General features: G+C 45.6%; 1 long non-coding RNA gene across 2 annotated transcripts in view; it reads right to left on the reverse strand.

Moving 5' to 3' along the window:
• LOC143660701 (uncharacterized) overlaps positions 1–16654 on the reverse strand; it is a 127281-nt gene that overhangs the window by 96391 nt on the left and 14236 nt on the right. The gene's annotated exons all lie outside the window — the stretch shown is intronic.

Consider the following 16654-nt stretch of genomic DNA (forward strand, 5'->3'; position numbering starts at 1 on the left):
CCTGGCTTCCTGTTTCATAAAGCTCCCCAGGAGGCGTTTTCCTTCTTCATCTCCAAAGGTCGCTGGCTGGTGGACTCTCTGCTTCTCATGGCTACAACATTCTGCTCTCTAACAATCTCCTCCTTTCTCCAAAATGTTTCCTCCTTTATAGGATTCCAGTGAAGTAATCAAGACCAACCTGGAATGGGTGGAGATAATTCTCCACCTAATCCATTTTAACAATCACTCTTGATTGAGTCACATCTCCAGGGAGATGATCTGATAACAGTTTCAAACATACAGTACTGAATAAGGATGAGAAGACCTGGCTGCCTTTACAGAATGGGACTAGGATTAAAACATGGCTTTTCTAGGGGACACACATCCTTTCAAACCGACACAGTGAGTTGTAAGAGATGCCAATGATGAGATGCCAATGAGATGCCATGATGAGGACAGGGACTGGGGTGCAGGAAGTTGCAAAAAAAAAAAAAAAAAAAAAAATCTTGGTACTTTGTTGACCTCCTTCTACCAATCCTCACTCCAAATAATCAAAAGTCATTCCATGGTATATTTATAGGCATTTGCACCTCCCACCCCCTTTCTTCTTAGAAAGCATTGCTTCTCGGTTGTTTTGTTTTCATCCTGAGTAGGTAACTATGCTACCTGAGATTACAGTGAAACTTCATGGGCAGGTGGTTGCAGTGAAATAAAATTTACAACAAAAGATGCTCTGACAGACCGTCATTAATGGATAATACAACTTGCACAATGATTAGCTAGAAATGCTAAGCAATGAGTCCCAAAAATGACTGTAATTAGTGATCTTTCAATTGAACTAAACCAATTCAGTTTCTCTTCTTAGTTCCCTAGAATCTACAATTAGAATATATGCTAAACATTTCCCTGACATTATGTTCAGTTTAAAATTCTCCCCTCAAAGTGGCCCCTTCCCTTGCTTTCTTTCCCCCCCTGCCAACTTCCTTTTTCTCTCCTTCCTTCATCCATCTCTCCCCTGCAGGCAATCCAGCCCAGACACTGTCTGCGCTCTCAATTCTCCTCTTTTCTATTAGAAAGGAAAAATTTTGCCTCTCAACCCCCAGCACAGACTTCGCGCAAGTGAGTTCCTCTTATGCCCCGCGCCTGCCCCAGACCTGCCTTATCTCTATGCCCGGAGGGCGCCACAGCTGTCCCTGCTCCCCAGCCTGCTGCACCCCAGGCAGTGCACAGCCCGAGGGGTCAGAGCTGGGGGTGGGGAGTGAAGAGGAGCCACTCTAGATGCTTCTTCACCGTGGCGCCTGCACGCCAGGGAGAAAGGAGACTGAGCAAGGGAGAGGAGAACAGGCGGCCGGGACCAGCTGGCCAGGAGATCTGCGACCCTGGAGGCATTAGCCCTGTGGCGGGGCAAGCGGTCTGCATTCCCCTCACGCACCTGCTCCACCCGAGCTCTCCCAGAGCTGCAGCTGTGCACCCGAGCAGCTGTGTGCCCGCCCACCCACACACGGGGGCAAAATGTCTAAGGGCGAACGTCAGAGCCAAGAGAGGGAGACGCCACTGAGCATTTGGAGTACAGTTCACAGAGGGCGGTGGCCGCCACTGCACCCCACAAACCCCCACCCCCACCCCCCGTGGCAGTGCAAGTTTCCCCTCCCATCCATGCAGCCTGGGGGGCTTCTTGACCTGCTCCTCCCACCTGTTCTCTCCCCTACCCCAGCCACTCACACTCACACACACATACATGCACACTTTCAGACACACACACCGTTGTGCGTACACACACACATAGTTCTACGCAGTCACAAGCCAGAAGCAACCAGGGGCTTGGAAAACAATAGGAGGCATCACAAACGCAGGGAGGTGGAATGAGGACTTTTTCAACACTTCTGTTTTCTGCTCTTGGCTCTCCTGTCACTGCCCCCCACCCCACCCCAGGCTCCCCACATCTGAAGGCACAGGAGAAAGGAGCCCTAATTCCTGGAACTCTGGCCTCCTGGCTTCAGGTTCAGGAAGCTGCTGGCAGGAAGGCGCGTTCTCTTTGTCTCAGCCAATTGCTTATGCTCTGGCCCGACAGCCCTGAGCAGCCACACCCTCCCGCCCTGGGGAGCCTGGGACTCTCCCTTGTGGCTCCTGACTTCCCACCCCTGGGGCAGTGCACCTGGCCTGGAACACCTGTCTGCTTCCCTGCACCTGGCCTGACTCACCTGTCTGCTTCCCTGCACCTGGCCTGGTCTGTCTGCTACTTCCTGGCAGGTGCCACAGGCTGGACTGCTTGCTTTTGCCTGAGGGGTGAGGGGAGGTCAGGGGAAGGGCCAGAGGCAACAACCACCAGAAAGAAGGGATGATAACAACTCGGCTGTTTATTTTTTAAATTACCAGTGTTTTCAATGCAGTGTCTGTTACTTATTCTGCAAATATTTCTCAAGGGCCACCTCTGTGTGGTCGCTGTTCTGGACTCTGGGATCCCAGGAAGAAAAAGACAAAGTCCCTGAGCGAATGAATATAGAACTAGATTCTAGTGAGCAAGAAGGTAGCAAACACGCACGCATAGGAAGGCACCTAGGATGGCCACCCTTTATCATTCTTTTTGGCTGCCCAGGATCTGAACCTCCACCCTGTGTTTGGAGACTCTGTATCTCGTGGTGTCTTGTGGGGGTGCAGAGCCCACAGTCCACTACAAAGAAATTGAAAATCCAGATGCAGATGTCATCAGCTTTCCTTAGAGAATGAGCCAGGACGTGTGGCCAGCGAGGTCCACCACTCACACACTCCCAGCCCACGCTCTGCACCAGGAGCCAGCGGGTGCAGGACACGCGACCTGGCAGCATGCCCACAGGTGGAGGCAGCACCTGATACGAGCTGGACACTCCAGGGCACCAGCAGCAGTGGGGTGCAGCAGAGCTGGGGTCCAGGACAGCTGTGTTGGGGACGTGACCGGAGGCAGCAGAGACAGCGGAATTCTACCAGCTGGTGTGATACGCAGCCTCACTCTACATGCTGGGCCTTCCTGAGCCGTCTGTAAACAAACTCCACTTCTATTTAAACCGGATGGGGTTTCTCATGCGTTCACCTAAGGACCCTGGCCGGCAGGATCGTCACTGGTGCTGTGAAAGAAACAAATCCAGGGTAGGACGTTTAAGACTCTCAGGAAAGAGAAAGACCTCGTGAAGGTCTGCGGATGGCACTGCAGAGAGAGAGGACACGGCGGGTGCAGACGGGAGGCAGGACAAGCTTACAGGTCTGAGAAATGGCAGGAAGGCCAGTGTGGCTGGAGCAGAGTTATAAGTGGAATTCAAAGAGAGAAGCAGGGGCCAGAGCTGGTAAAGGCTGCTGAGCTCTAGCCTCACACCCACCCCCCATCTTACCTTGTCTCCCCACCCCACCCCAAGTGCCCCAGGTCTGCATCCCATAGCTTCTCTCTGGACCACTGCAAGTCTTGCCATTTATCTCTCCTTCCCACTGTTGTCCCTCTACAGCCATCCTGTGGGTGAAGGTAGTCCCCGGATGCACTGAGTCTGGGGTCACATGACCTGACTCTTAAAAGATCACTTGAGTGATGTCCCGATACATCCCAGAGTAATCTGGGCAGAAAATAAAAAGGTATTTTTATTATTTTAAGGAACTGGGGGGAAAGGTAGAAATATTAAATTTCCCCACCTGGGGAAATTCTGACAAGCAGTGGGGACTACCAATTTAATAGGCTGAGCCCTCGATCTTGGGGTTCACCCCTATGAAGCTACTGCTGCAAAGGAGAAGCTACAACTACTTATAATGAATGCCTAAGAGTCATCCCGAGAGAACCTCTTTTGTTGCTCGGATGTGGCCTCTCTCTCTAAACTGACAAGGCAGGTGAACTCACTGCCCTCCCCCCTACGTGGGACATGACTCCCAGGGGTGTAAATCTCCCTGGTAATGTGGGACTTGACTCCCAGGGTTGAGCCTGGCCCTGGCATGTGGGATTGAGAAAGACTTCTTGACCAAAAGTGGAAAGAGAAATGAAACAAAGTAAAGTTTCAGTGGCTGAGAGATTTCAAATAGTCAACCAGGCTTCTGGAGATGATTTTTATGCATTATATAGATAATCCTTTTCAGTTTTAGTGTGTTAGAACAGCTAGAAGGAAATACCTGAAACTGTTGAGCTGTGTTCCAGTAGCCTTGATTCTTGAAGACGATTGTACAACTATACAGCTTAAAGTGTGACGGTGTGATTGTGAAAACCTTGTGGTCGACACTCACTTTATCCAGTGTATGGACAGATGAGCAAAAGAGTAAGGACAGTAAATAAATAATAGGGGGCAGACAAGGGGTATGTTTTGGGTGTTCTTTTTCATTTACATTTTTATTTTTATTCTTATATGTATTTGTTGAAATAATGAGATGCACAACTCTATGATAACACGGTGAACCACTGACTATACATTCTGGATGATCATATGGTATATGAATATACCTTAATAAAATTGCATTAGAAAAAAAGATCACTGTGGTAGCCTGGAGCATCTTTTAGTGTCAGAAAATAATGAAGTGCTAAAACACACACACACACACACACTGACAATGGGACACAGCAGCCAACCGAAAGAACTCTTAATGGCCCTTTCTTTCAAATTAAGCAAGAAAATAAAGTGGTATTGATTCTACCCCAATGTATAAACATCCATGAGCTCACACCGATGTAAATAAGTGAATGAATAAATCAATAAATGGGCAAGAAGAGACAAATCTCCTGTGCAGAAGAATTCCACGCACTTACTCAGCTACTCCGCCCTGAAGAGGGGGAGCACGACTCCCCACGCTGTAATGCGGGCTGCAGACAGACTTCCTTCCGAAAAGCACAGCAGGGAAAGGGGGGAAAGAGCAAGTTCGAAGTGGAGAAAGCTGACGTCCCCCCCCCCCCCGCCCCCGCGCGGTGGCCAAGGTCAGAGCCGACAGTGCTAAGTCACAGGGACAGTCTGTACCTCTGATATGCTGCGACCTTCCTCCCTGAACTACAGCCGCAGTCTCATCATGAGGGAAAACCCAGCAGGTCAGCTCCAAAAGTGGGGCATCCTATGGACTTCCTGACTAGGAGTCCTCAAAATCCATCAAAATTAAGGAAGGTCTGAGGAGCAGCCTGGGCCAAGGGGGCCTGAAGACATGACAACAGAACACAGTGCCGCGTCCTCGCTGGGACTGTGGAGAGGAAGGACGGGAAGCAAGGATGAAGGAAATCCAAGTGAAGTACAGGCTTCTGCTCACACAGATGCCTCAGCATTGGTTTGTTAATTATGACAAATGTAGCATGCTGATATGAAATGTTAATAATAGGGAAAAGCAGATGCTGAATAAGATGGAATTCTCTGTGCCATCTTTGCCATTTTTCTGAGAACCTAAAATTTTTCAAAGAAAATAATGTCGAGTAAAAAGAAAATCACTCTGGCTGCTGTATAGGAGACAAAGGTGGGAAGGGGAGAGAAATGGCGAGACTTGCAGTGGTCCAGGGGGAGAAGCTGTGGGATGCAGACCTGGGGCGTTTTGGGGCCAGGGTGGAGGGTAGGGTGGGGGGAAGAAGAGGTAAGATGGGGGGGGTGTGAGGATAGAGCCAACAGGCCTTGCTGGGGAGTCCGGGGGGTGGGGGGTGGGGGGTGAAGGAAAGCAGGGCCGAAACAGGACACCAAGGTTTGGGGACGGAGCCCCTGATAGGCGGGGAGCACGCAGGGAAGGGCAAGCCCGAGAGTGTGCGGGCCGGACGAGTGCTGCCTTAACCCGAGTTAACCCGCCTTCCTTAACCCGGGCTGCCTTAACCCTCCTTCCTTCCACGTGGAGACGCGGGTGATGGAGCATCTGGGCTCAGGGGAGAAGCCGGCGCCGGGCGTCTGGGCAGCTGCAGGGCACCTGGAGCGGAGTTCAAGCCCCTGACACCGGATGCTGCCGGGCAGGGGCGCGGGCAAAGGAGCGGACGTTAGCGCACAGCACCCGCGGGACCCAGAGATGGGAAAGGGGGGGCGCTTGGACATTTCCCCCCGGGGAGCGAGGGGTGGAAAGAAGCCAGCAGGCTGCTGCGGCCGGGGGCCAAGGGAGGCCCGCCCGTCTTCACGGTGCCCCAGGGGGCTGCTGAGGTGCTCCTAAAGCCGGCGAGGGGACCGCGGCCCCGAGAGGCTGTCACCCACTCAGCGCGGGGCAGCCTGGCTACACAGCACCCCCGGGCCCCTTGCTCTCTAAAAAGAGCTCTTTGTAACTTCTTCAAGAAGGAAACACCTCCATCAGGGGAGGGACGTTATTTGCTTCCTGTTAGAACAGACTTTTCTTTAGGATCAAGTTCCAGGCCAGCCCCATCCCCACCGGCGGCCACCGGGGAAAGAGGCGGGACCCCTTGGCGGCTGCGGGAAGGGACAGTTCCGGCCGCAGCCCCACGGACCCAGCCCCTCTCCATCCAAAACGCTCCTGTCATTGCCCAAAGCCTGTCCCCTCCCGGCTGGAAAGGCCTGGGAAATGGCCTAAAGGCCAGTTGGTCCGGGTGCCTGGTCTGTAGGTTGGTTTAACCCTTTGATATCTGCCAGCTGTTTCCAAAGGAAGCTAAACCCGATCGTTTTTTTAATTCATTCAACAGCCCTTTGCTTGAGGGCTGCTGTGCCAAGCCCTGAGCCCGCCTGAGGACACAGCAGTAAAGAAGACAGGCATGTTGTAACATCCCATCTGAACTTACAGCCCAGCGGGAAAGCAGAGGAGAGGGCATGCGGACAGCCAGGAGAGGACATGAGGACAGCCAGGAGAGGACATGAGGACAGGAAGGCTAGGTACTCAATTAGCTTACATCCTTCGGATTCAATGGCCCTCCTCTAAATTCTGGATGCGAATATTAAGCCAAACGCTCCTTGTAGGATTGAAAATACCTTAATCCCTTTACTTACGTGAACCCAATACACCAAAGTTGATTACATTGTTCTTGGGCAATTGAGGAAGTCAGAGTCTGAAGAGTTTCCCTCTGAATTTCAGTTCTCATCGCACTCTGGTTGTAGCCATAGGAGGCTGGGCTGATGGCACCGCAAAGATGAGGAAAGACTGATCTGTGTAGGACATTACAAACCTCCTGGGGTTTATTCCAGATTATTGCAATTGATCCTTGCAACAAGCCCACGAATTAGGCAAGGAATATTTCCGTTTTTCAGATGAGGAAACATGTCCTGAGACATTGAGTAAATTACTCAAAGGTCATGTCATTATTTTATTTTATTTTCCTTTGGTTTTCACATCTGCTACCCTGTCCCTCTATTCTACCTCAGGATTCTAGAAGTCATATATATATACATAAATAATAAAGTCATAGTAGTCTTTTCATCGCTTCCTAAAATTATGGTGCAGAAAATAAAATCTGTCCAACAAAATACTCTAAATTTATCGCTTTATTGAGTAATTAAATTTTACTGTATTTTGTTTAAATCCTAGTAAAGAAATTTTGCAAATACCCCATATTTTCCATACAGTCAAAACAAATACAAAAGGCACGTAGATTGTATACAAATCCAGCTCAATTACATAGCAATTCCAAACCTTTCATTTCAACCCTTCATCAGAATGAAAATCTTGACTTCCTTTTCATTAAGTTAAAAAAAAAAAGAATAGGCGAGGTACTGGAGCCGTTGCCTCTTTTAGCAATCAGCAGCGCCATCTACTGACAAGAAGGAAAATCGCGAAGCATTTTCACAATTTAATGAAAATTAGGATTTAGTGAGGGAAAGACAATTTTATAGCCCAGGACTTCGTTGATAACTATAGACCCATGTATACATATTTTAATTTTATATCATAAGATCCTTCAGCAACTTACAGAAGGAATCAGGTGAAATCGATAGAAAATTATTTAACTATGCATACTGTAATATATAAAGTAAGAGTATCAACTTTGGCAAAGGATAAAAATGGGTTGTATCGAGGCTAAACTGCTTAGTGGCTATTTGACTTCTCTCCTCCTTGGGCCTCCCGTCTGTCAATGAGAATAATAATACTACACTACACGATTAACAAGAATTTATTTTGTGGATTAAATAATCTATGTGACGTTTAGCCAGGTGCTAGCAGAACAAAGTAGCTAATGTCCAAGGGCATTTTTAGGACGCCTACTACTTGCAGCCTGTGCCAGCTACTTTCTCCAACCTGCAAAATGGAGGGGCTGCCCGGTACGGGTACCGCACCCAAGATTACTCGGTTGGGTGAGAGCTGTGTTTGAGTCCAGGTGCTCATCTGGTTATATCATTTCTGCTACATCACAGAACGCTGCAACATCGCTCAGGGTTCCCACCAGATGCTGTCTTCGTGGTCACGCTGGGGTCCCAGTGTGACTTTGCTCTTCCCGTGGCTGCGGGATCCCCATCCTTGGAGATTCTGATGCCTGCACTTCATTATACAGAGGCACCGAGTTTGCCTAACTAATATATATATATTTAAGGATGTGGTTCCAGGAAGATCCTTAGACTGTTTGATATGCAGCTTTGATCATATCCAAGGATGGAAAGAGTTATAAACCTACAGTCCCACACATCCTCACCGCGCCTTAGCCAGCCTCTCTGTTATTCTCATCTCACTTTTGCTAGCCACCGTTTCCTACAAACCAGCCTCTATCTCAAGAATAGAATTCCTCAAGGGCAGAATTGTGCTTATTAAATGAATGAATGAATGAATCAGAGACAATTACATATTACTTTTTCCCAAAATGAAGAGATGACGTCTCAGTAAGGAACTGGAGGGCAGGGACCCTCAATTCTGCCCCACACCAGCATATGCTGATACTTCATCTGAGATTTGTTGACCTGAATTGAATCTGTTCAGCTGAAAGTTGTCCTTGAGGTATTTCCTTACAAACCTTTCCCTTTTTTAAATAACTACATTCAAAGAGAATTTCTTTTCATTCAGATTTCTTCTTTTGAGAATGTAAGGTTTCACTGAGGTTCCAATGTATTGACAATTAGAAGCTGATAGAATGCATATAGAAATCACAAAATTGTATTGCTAAAGTTGCTTTTAAAACTAAGTGCAAAAAGAAAAAAGAGCAATTTTTGCTTACTCAGCTCCTAAAAATAAAAGAAAATAAAGCTATCTCAAAGAGGTTTTTGAATACTAGATAAAATAGCACAGTGTTCACTTCATTCTTTCACTTGAAAATGTGCTTCGCAAGCTCCTATTCTGTGAGGGACAGTGTTCAGACGCTGAAGGGACGGCAGTAAACAAGGGAGACAGAATCTTCCATTCATGAAGCTGACGTGGGCAGTGGGGGCAAGGAACCCAACAAATAGGCAAATGAAAAGTGCTAGAGAGAAAAAAAGTGCCCGGAGACGCTGGTTGATGGGACTGTCATCAAAGACCTCTCTGGGTGGGGACAGCTGAGCCAAGGGCTCTTGAAGTGAGAGAGGGAGCCGGGGGGATATTTGGGTAAAAGCATTTCAGACAGAGAGAACAGGAAATATAAGGGTTCTCCAGTTTTGGAAGGATGCCTGACTCAATAAGCGCCGAGGTTCCCCCTCCCACCGCCACTCCCACAGCTAAACCCTTGGTTTTCCCCAAAGTTGCCCCCATAATCATACTGATTTAAGGCACATATGCATTGGCCATGTCTATGCATGCAGATTTAGGGACGTCATCGGCAGAGACCTGATGCTGGCAGCGTACCTCAAAGGACATAAATAAAAGTTAGCCAAAGGGGAAGTGCTCTGTGGGGAGGCCATTCCCGTCTGACGACTGTTTGATCTACAATGTTTTAAAGGGTGACTCAGTTTCCAGACTAGACCACAGGATTCTACTTAACATTTGATACAGGCGGAAGGTGGGGCATCTGCAATGGAATACAGTGGAAAACAGCTCTGCTGCCAGTGCACAGCCCAGCGTTCCCAAATCCATTTTGGCTCTGACATTCCATAATTCCATGATATATAGAAGGAGCAAAGGGAAAATTCATTTACCTGTACTGGGGGTTGAATGGGCCTTTGTGGGCTGACCTGGAGACCCAACAAGCACTTATAATATTGTCTGTAGAAAAATGAGTTCTGAGTTTCAAATGCTACACATGCAGACTGTCAGAACACAGGCCATTCATGAATCAGAGACTTCCTGCAGTGGGTAAGAAGGTCCCTCGGTGCCAATGGACAGGAAAAGATTAAAGAGCAGAGCCCAGAATTTCCGTGGCCGGGAGCCTTAGTGGGGAAACACTGACCATGACAGGGGACCCTGGCGTAGAGCCGTCTGAGAGCAGCGAGCTGCCCCGTTGCTCAGCTGGTGCAGTCAAAACGTAAGGCAGGCTTTGTAGAGCGTATGGCACAGCCTCTGCAGAAGTCAATTGATGAAAGAGAGAGTCTGAAAAAATGTCAATGTGCTTATCTACTTACATGCTGGGGACACAGGCCCTTCTCCTTAGCCTGAGGCACCATCTGACTCTAGGATTGAGATTGTTACAGCTGGAAAGCAAAGTGGGAAAAAAAAGGTGGCTGTTTGTGAATAAAAGCTTTCCTTATTCCCGGTAAGGTTTTATAGCAAGACGCTAAGCTTGAAATCTCAGCATTATTCAGAGACAGATTTTTATAAATTCCTCTATTTCCCTCTTTAACATATGAAAATCCAAACAGGTCCATAAAAGTCTGTATGGGAAATTACACACACACACACAAAAAGAAGTAAGAGGAAGTCTTTCCCTCCTAGCTTCAGGAAAGTATAAGAAAAAGAAGGGAGAAAGAAGCTGATGGAAGAGGTTAGACAACAAGCTTCTCCACTAAGCCTTGTTTGCATGAGCTTGTGTGTGATGAGGGGGAAGAGAAGGTGCCTTTCAGAAATCTACAGCTGATAAAGCACATCTGATAGTGATATGCTGGTCCCAGAAAAGGGGAATCTGAAACCCTGTCCGGCAGCATTGCTCAAAGTCTGGCCTGTGGAACTCTGCCCGTCCGCTTCCTGAGTGACGAGCTAAGTACAGAAATTGAGTGGGACAGGTTATGTCAATTTGGCCTTGCTGGGACCTCGCAGCCAGTGGTTTGTGGAATCTTCTCGTTGAACAGGGGGGAGGCTGTTCAAGCGTTGTCAGGTGTTGTCACGTGATGTGTCAGAGGCGGCACGAGCACGTAGCGACAGGTGGACATCGAAAAGCCAAGAATGGGTCAAGTTTTGAGAAAATGTAAGCATCAGATATTTTAACTTGCTATTTGTGGTAGTTAGATTCAGTTGTCAACTTGGCCAGGTGAAAGCACCTAGTTCTGTTGCTGTGGACATGAGCCAATGGTAGGTGAATCTCATCTGTTGCTAATTACATCCGCAGTCGGCTAGGAGGCGTGTCTGCTGCAATGAGTGACGTTTAACTTAATTGGCTTGTGCTTAAATGAGAGAACGCAATGTAGCACAGTCTAGCAGCTTGGCATTCCTCATCTCAGCACTTGTAGCTCAGCCCAGGCCTTTGGAGATACAGAAAGAAGTCACCCCGGGGAAAGTTGTTGGAACCCAGGGGCCTGGAGAGAAGACCAGCAGAGACCATCCTGTGCCTTCCACGTAAGAAAGAACCTCAGTGGAAAGTTAGCTGCCTTTCCTCTGAAGAACCAACAAAATAAATCCCCTTTTATTAAAAGCCAATCCGTCTCTGGTGTGTTGCATTCCGGCAGCTAGCAAACTAGAACACTATTTTTATGACCATTTTGCTTTTAAATCAAGCTGATTTTTAAATTTATTGTTTAATGTTATTCCCCAGATCAGGCAAGTCAAATTTGTACTAGTTGTGCTTAACCATAATTGCTATATGGTGAAATAAGCTTCCCTGGACTTCCTTTCTAAGAAGTAAAGTTGATTTTCTGATACAAGAAATACATACTCCAGAGGATGCTCAGCTATAATAGAATCAAGGAGAGAGAGGACTTTTATTGGGAAAGTTGAGCTCTTTTCTTTTTGCTTTCCCAAATTTTCTGATTTTGTGTAAAAAACATAGAGTTAGAGAAATAATGAGGATGCCTAGTCGCTGGACTACAAATGATAAGTAAAATCAGGGTCTTACAAAGAAGCCAAAGGTAAAAGACGACATATTGTATTGTTCCATTTATACGAAATGTCCAGAGAAGGCAAATCTATAAAGTCAGAAAATAGGTTAGGGTTGCCTAGAACTGGAGGTGGGCGTGAGCATTGGCTTTAAAGGGGCCTTTGAGGAAGAAATCCTTATGGGATGATGGAATATTCTAAAGGTAGATGATGGTAAGAGTTGCACAACCCTATAAAAAAAAAAGAAAAGAAAAACACTGTAGCAAATTTGGAAAATATAGACAATGGAAATTTCCCAGATTCTGACAATATATAGACGCTACCTTAGCCATTTGCTGTTTTCTAGATATATGTATATATGATCTATGTCTTTTTCTTGTCAAGAAAACACACTTTGTTGAATGTGGTGGTGTTCATAAACCAGTGGATGACGATGGAAGTGATTCTGAGGAAATGAAAACCAAAGACGCTCATACGATGGAAGTGATTCTGAGGAAATGAAAACCAAAGACGCTCATACAGTTTCACTGGTTTTACTCTAAAATATAATCCCTATGGGTTTTGTAGCCATATTGAAGATAAAATGCTAAAACCAGAGCATGATTTGCAGAGAACTAAGGAAACAATGAAACCACCCAAATTTAAGTGGCATTTACATACATATTAAAAATCATTTCAAAATCAAAAATTTTCAAAGCAAATGTTCAGTATTTCTCATTGAAATATGCATGCTTATAAATTAGTGCTTCACATTGTTGAGACTAAAACTGGGTGTAATTGCTAAGACAGCTGTGAAAACTTGCATCAGCAATGTTTGCTTGAAAATGCTAGATGAATTTGCAGCTAAGAAGGTAACTCAAGGCCACTCTCTGACATCATAGCGCAATATGTTCAAGAGCTGCCTACTGATGTGAAAGACCAGCTTTAAGAACATATGAAACTGGCAAAGTACTTTTCCACCTGATGAATACACGGATATTGCTAACATGGTAATTCCTTCAATATATATGATACTTGAACATGATGCCATATAGGAAAGATTATGTTTATCATCTTCGTTGCTGAGAAACCCAACTAGCCACAAACCGTAAAAAACTATGAAAAATTACATTGTTAACAAACGTGACGAGGAGTTTGAGTTTCAGGTAGGAATATGCCCTGATGACATAAGTCCAGTGAAAGGAAAGGTTTCTGGAGCAGTTACTAAGATTAAGGAGTTCGCACTGAAAATCAATTCACCGCTTTGTTTATGAAGAAAGTTTTGTTAAAAAAAAAAAGTCAGCTGAATTAAACAGTGTGTGATACAGCAAATCACACTGTGTCATACTGTGGAATGACAACAAGAGCAATATAATACGTTCAAGTTGAGGGCATTCCCTTTATTATGTGTTAATATGGAGACTGATCAGAAGCACTCATTATTTCCTGATAAAGTATGATAGTGCTAAGGGGAAAAGCCTGTCAGCACATTTGAACTATAAATGAACTAAGTGTTTTTGCAAAGGTAAAATCAGAGTAGTCCCAACGCTTTGTAGATGTAATAAAGACAGTCAGGTTGCTTATTTGCTGTCTTTGGTGTTTTTAATGATCACAATCCTTCTGCACAAAGAAAGGAGCATTTTTTTTTCAATGACAGATGTGATCAAAAGGTAAACATGAAAGTTAAAAGCATGGAATCACAGACTTTCCACAGACTGCAAAGACAATAGTTATCAGTGAGGTAGAGGATGATAGTCCAACAAAAAAAGTTATCACTGAAAACCGTACACATTTGGTAGAATGTTTTGAATTTTATTTTCCTTCAAAGAAGAGCCACACATAGGAAACGTATGCACACGGAATCCATTTCTTTCATGGAAAGGTGATTTAAATACCCTGCTGTATCGAGGGAAGAAAACACTACAACATCTATTTTCATTTCTTTTAATTAAATTTTATCAATGTTTAATATTCAAAATATCAATAGAAAGTGTACGTAATTATAAATAAATGTACATATATTGGGGAGGTAATCTCCAACATTTTTTCTCTGATTGGAATATACAATTAACAAAGTTTGAAGGCCACCCATTTAGAAGATAAAAATATCAGGATGTTTTAGCCTGATGCAATTAAAGATTTGATTCCTTTAATTCCCCCTTGTACTGATTCCATGCATTTCAACCAAACTTCTGATTAAATCCTCACATACATGGGTATGTGATGGTCAGGTCCATGTGTCCGCTTGGCCAGGTGATGGTGCCCAATTGTCTGGTCAGGCGAGCACTGGCCTATCTGTTGCTGCGAAGATATTTCATGAACTTAAATCATCAGTACATTGATTGCATCTATGTTTGATTACGTCTGTAGAGGCCAAGGGGAGTGTTTTCTGCAAGGAGAGATGTTTAATATAATCAGTTGAAGGCTCATGAGGGGGAGGTTATAGCTTCAGCTGTCAGGAGAGAGAATTTTCATCTCTACTTCAGCCAGCCAACTGCTCCTGGAGAGTTTATCAAAGACCTTCATCAGAGTGCCAGCTTGCGGCCTGCCCTACAGAATTTGGACTTATGCATTCCCAAGTTGGGTGAGACACTTTTATAAAATCTCACACTATTTACGGATCTCTCCTGTTGGTTCTGTTTCCCTAGAGAACCCTGACTGACACAGTGTGTCTACAGGGAATGCTGATAATACAGACATTGAATATTTCCAGATCTGTGGACATGATTTCTCACTCTAAATTAATAAAGTAGTTTCTGATTATGATTTGGTTTGACATGTAGCTTAACTACAGGGAAGGTATGTGTGCTGGTTTGAAACTATTATGTACCCCAGAAGAGCCATGTTCTTCTAATCCAATCTTGTAGAGACAGACCTATGCTGGGTGGGACCTTTTGATTAGGTTGTTTCCATGAAGGTGTGGCCCGCCCATTCAGGTGGGTCTCAATCAGCTTACTGGCATTCATTAAAAGAGCTGATGCAGAGAGCTCTTTTATGAGAGCTGATGCCAAAAGAGTCCAGATTCTTGGAGACAGACAGAAGAAGTTCAGAGAGGAGGCCACGGGAACCAGGAGCTGAAAGCAATGAAACCCAGGAGCAAAGGACCAGCAGACATCGTCATGGGCTTTCCCACGTGACACAGAAATCCCAGACATGATGGACCTTTCTTGAGTGAAGGTCTTCTCTTATTGATGCCTGAATTTGGACATTTTCATGGCCTTAGAACTGTAAATTTGGAACGTAATGAATCCCTTTTGAAAAAGCCAGTCCATTTCTTGTGTATTGCAAACCGGCAGCATTAGCAAACCAAAGCAGTATGCAAATAGTCAAGTCCTTTTTCTCACTGAGGACCAAGTAATTGACACTTTGGTGTCTGTCTGCCTCAATCTAGTCTCTCAGGGCCTGACCTTCGGGCTATACAGGTGTGAGCTTGAGATGTTTCCAGTGAGGATCAGGAGTTAGGTGAGGAGTGTAGGAACCACCAAGCAAGGATCTGCCAGCCTCTGTGGGCCTTCCTTTTAACCCCTCATTCCCAAATCTTGTTCCTGTCACCCTCCCCTTCTATGGTATTCTGTGTCCCACCTCACCACCACCCCCCACATTGATTAGCGTTCTACTTCTATCTGATTTATATTTTGGGCATTGATATAAGATCTTCTAATAAGAAAAGTGGGAAACCCCTGCCTTACTTGATTGCTACCATTTGCACCTGCTCTCAGTATGAAGTTCTGATATCATCTATCCCTACCTGTAAATCTACGATGAGGTGGCTTTTCTCCATGAGGATGTCTTCATTTGCTTAAAACTCACATCAGCCTGGAGAGCTTCCTGCTGTGGGAAACCCTCCTTGGCCAGCTCTTCAGGAATTCCTAGGATCCTTTAAGTAATATCTTTGGTTTATGACTGTAGCCTTCTTAAAGAAAGAGGCCCTCTGGTTCTCTGTAGCACCTGTAGCATCTAGCACAGCTCCTTGTACACAATATCTGCTTGATAAAGTGTTGTTGATGTGAATTACCAATTAGCAACAGGAGAAAAAGTTAGGAAATCAAGTTCGAGATGCCAGTAACAAAATTTTGACTGATGAAATAAAGCATTGTCCCTTATAGCATCTCCTGGTTGCGTTGTGGGGCACACTGACAGAGAGACCCCACAATTCAAAACTGCAAGCCAATTGGGAGTCGTTGTTAGCCAGCCAGTAACTGTCTCAGAAACCTCCAAGAAGGAAGATTCAGAGAGCAGCCCCCAGAGATTTTCACGGTGAGGTTATAAAGGCTAAAATCATGTTGTGGTTTTGCAGTTGCTAGCAAGCAAGTGTAATCATAGAAGCAGAAAAATGCCGTTAGCTGTTGCCAAAACACATCCTGTTCCCTCAGTTTCCTAACATTGGTTATTGTTTAACTCTCGGGGATAGTCTGCCCCAGTGTTGTGGGGACTTTCCCTGCTTGGGCCTGATTTATTGCTCCTGGCCCTCCACAGTTGCTGGGGAAATCAGGCTGATCTTCAGGACGCATACTTGGAAGCCCAAATGGCTGAGGACAATGGCCCAAGAGAATGCAGAGAAGAGGCCACTCCTGGTAGAGAATGATCTTGGCCCAAATATTACTGAACTTCAATGTTTTCATCTGTAAATCCAGGAGAGCAGGCTATGTGATTTGACCCCTGTGTCTTGTTATAGAATTCTAGTTGTTAGTATACTGAAATACTTTCCTACTGGTTGGTG

Source organism: Tamandua tetradactyla, chromosome 17, assembly GCF_023851605.1.
Source record: "Tamandua tetradactyla isolate mTamTet1 chromosome 17, mTamTet1.pri, whole genome shotgun sequence".
Taxonomy (NCBI): Eukaryota; Metazoa; Chordata; class Mammalia; order Pilosa; family Myrmecophagidae; genus Tamandua; species Tamandua tetradactyla.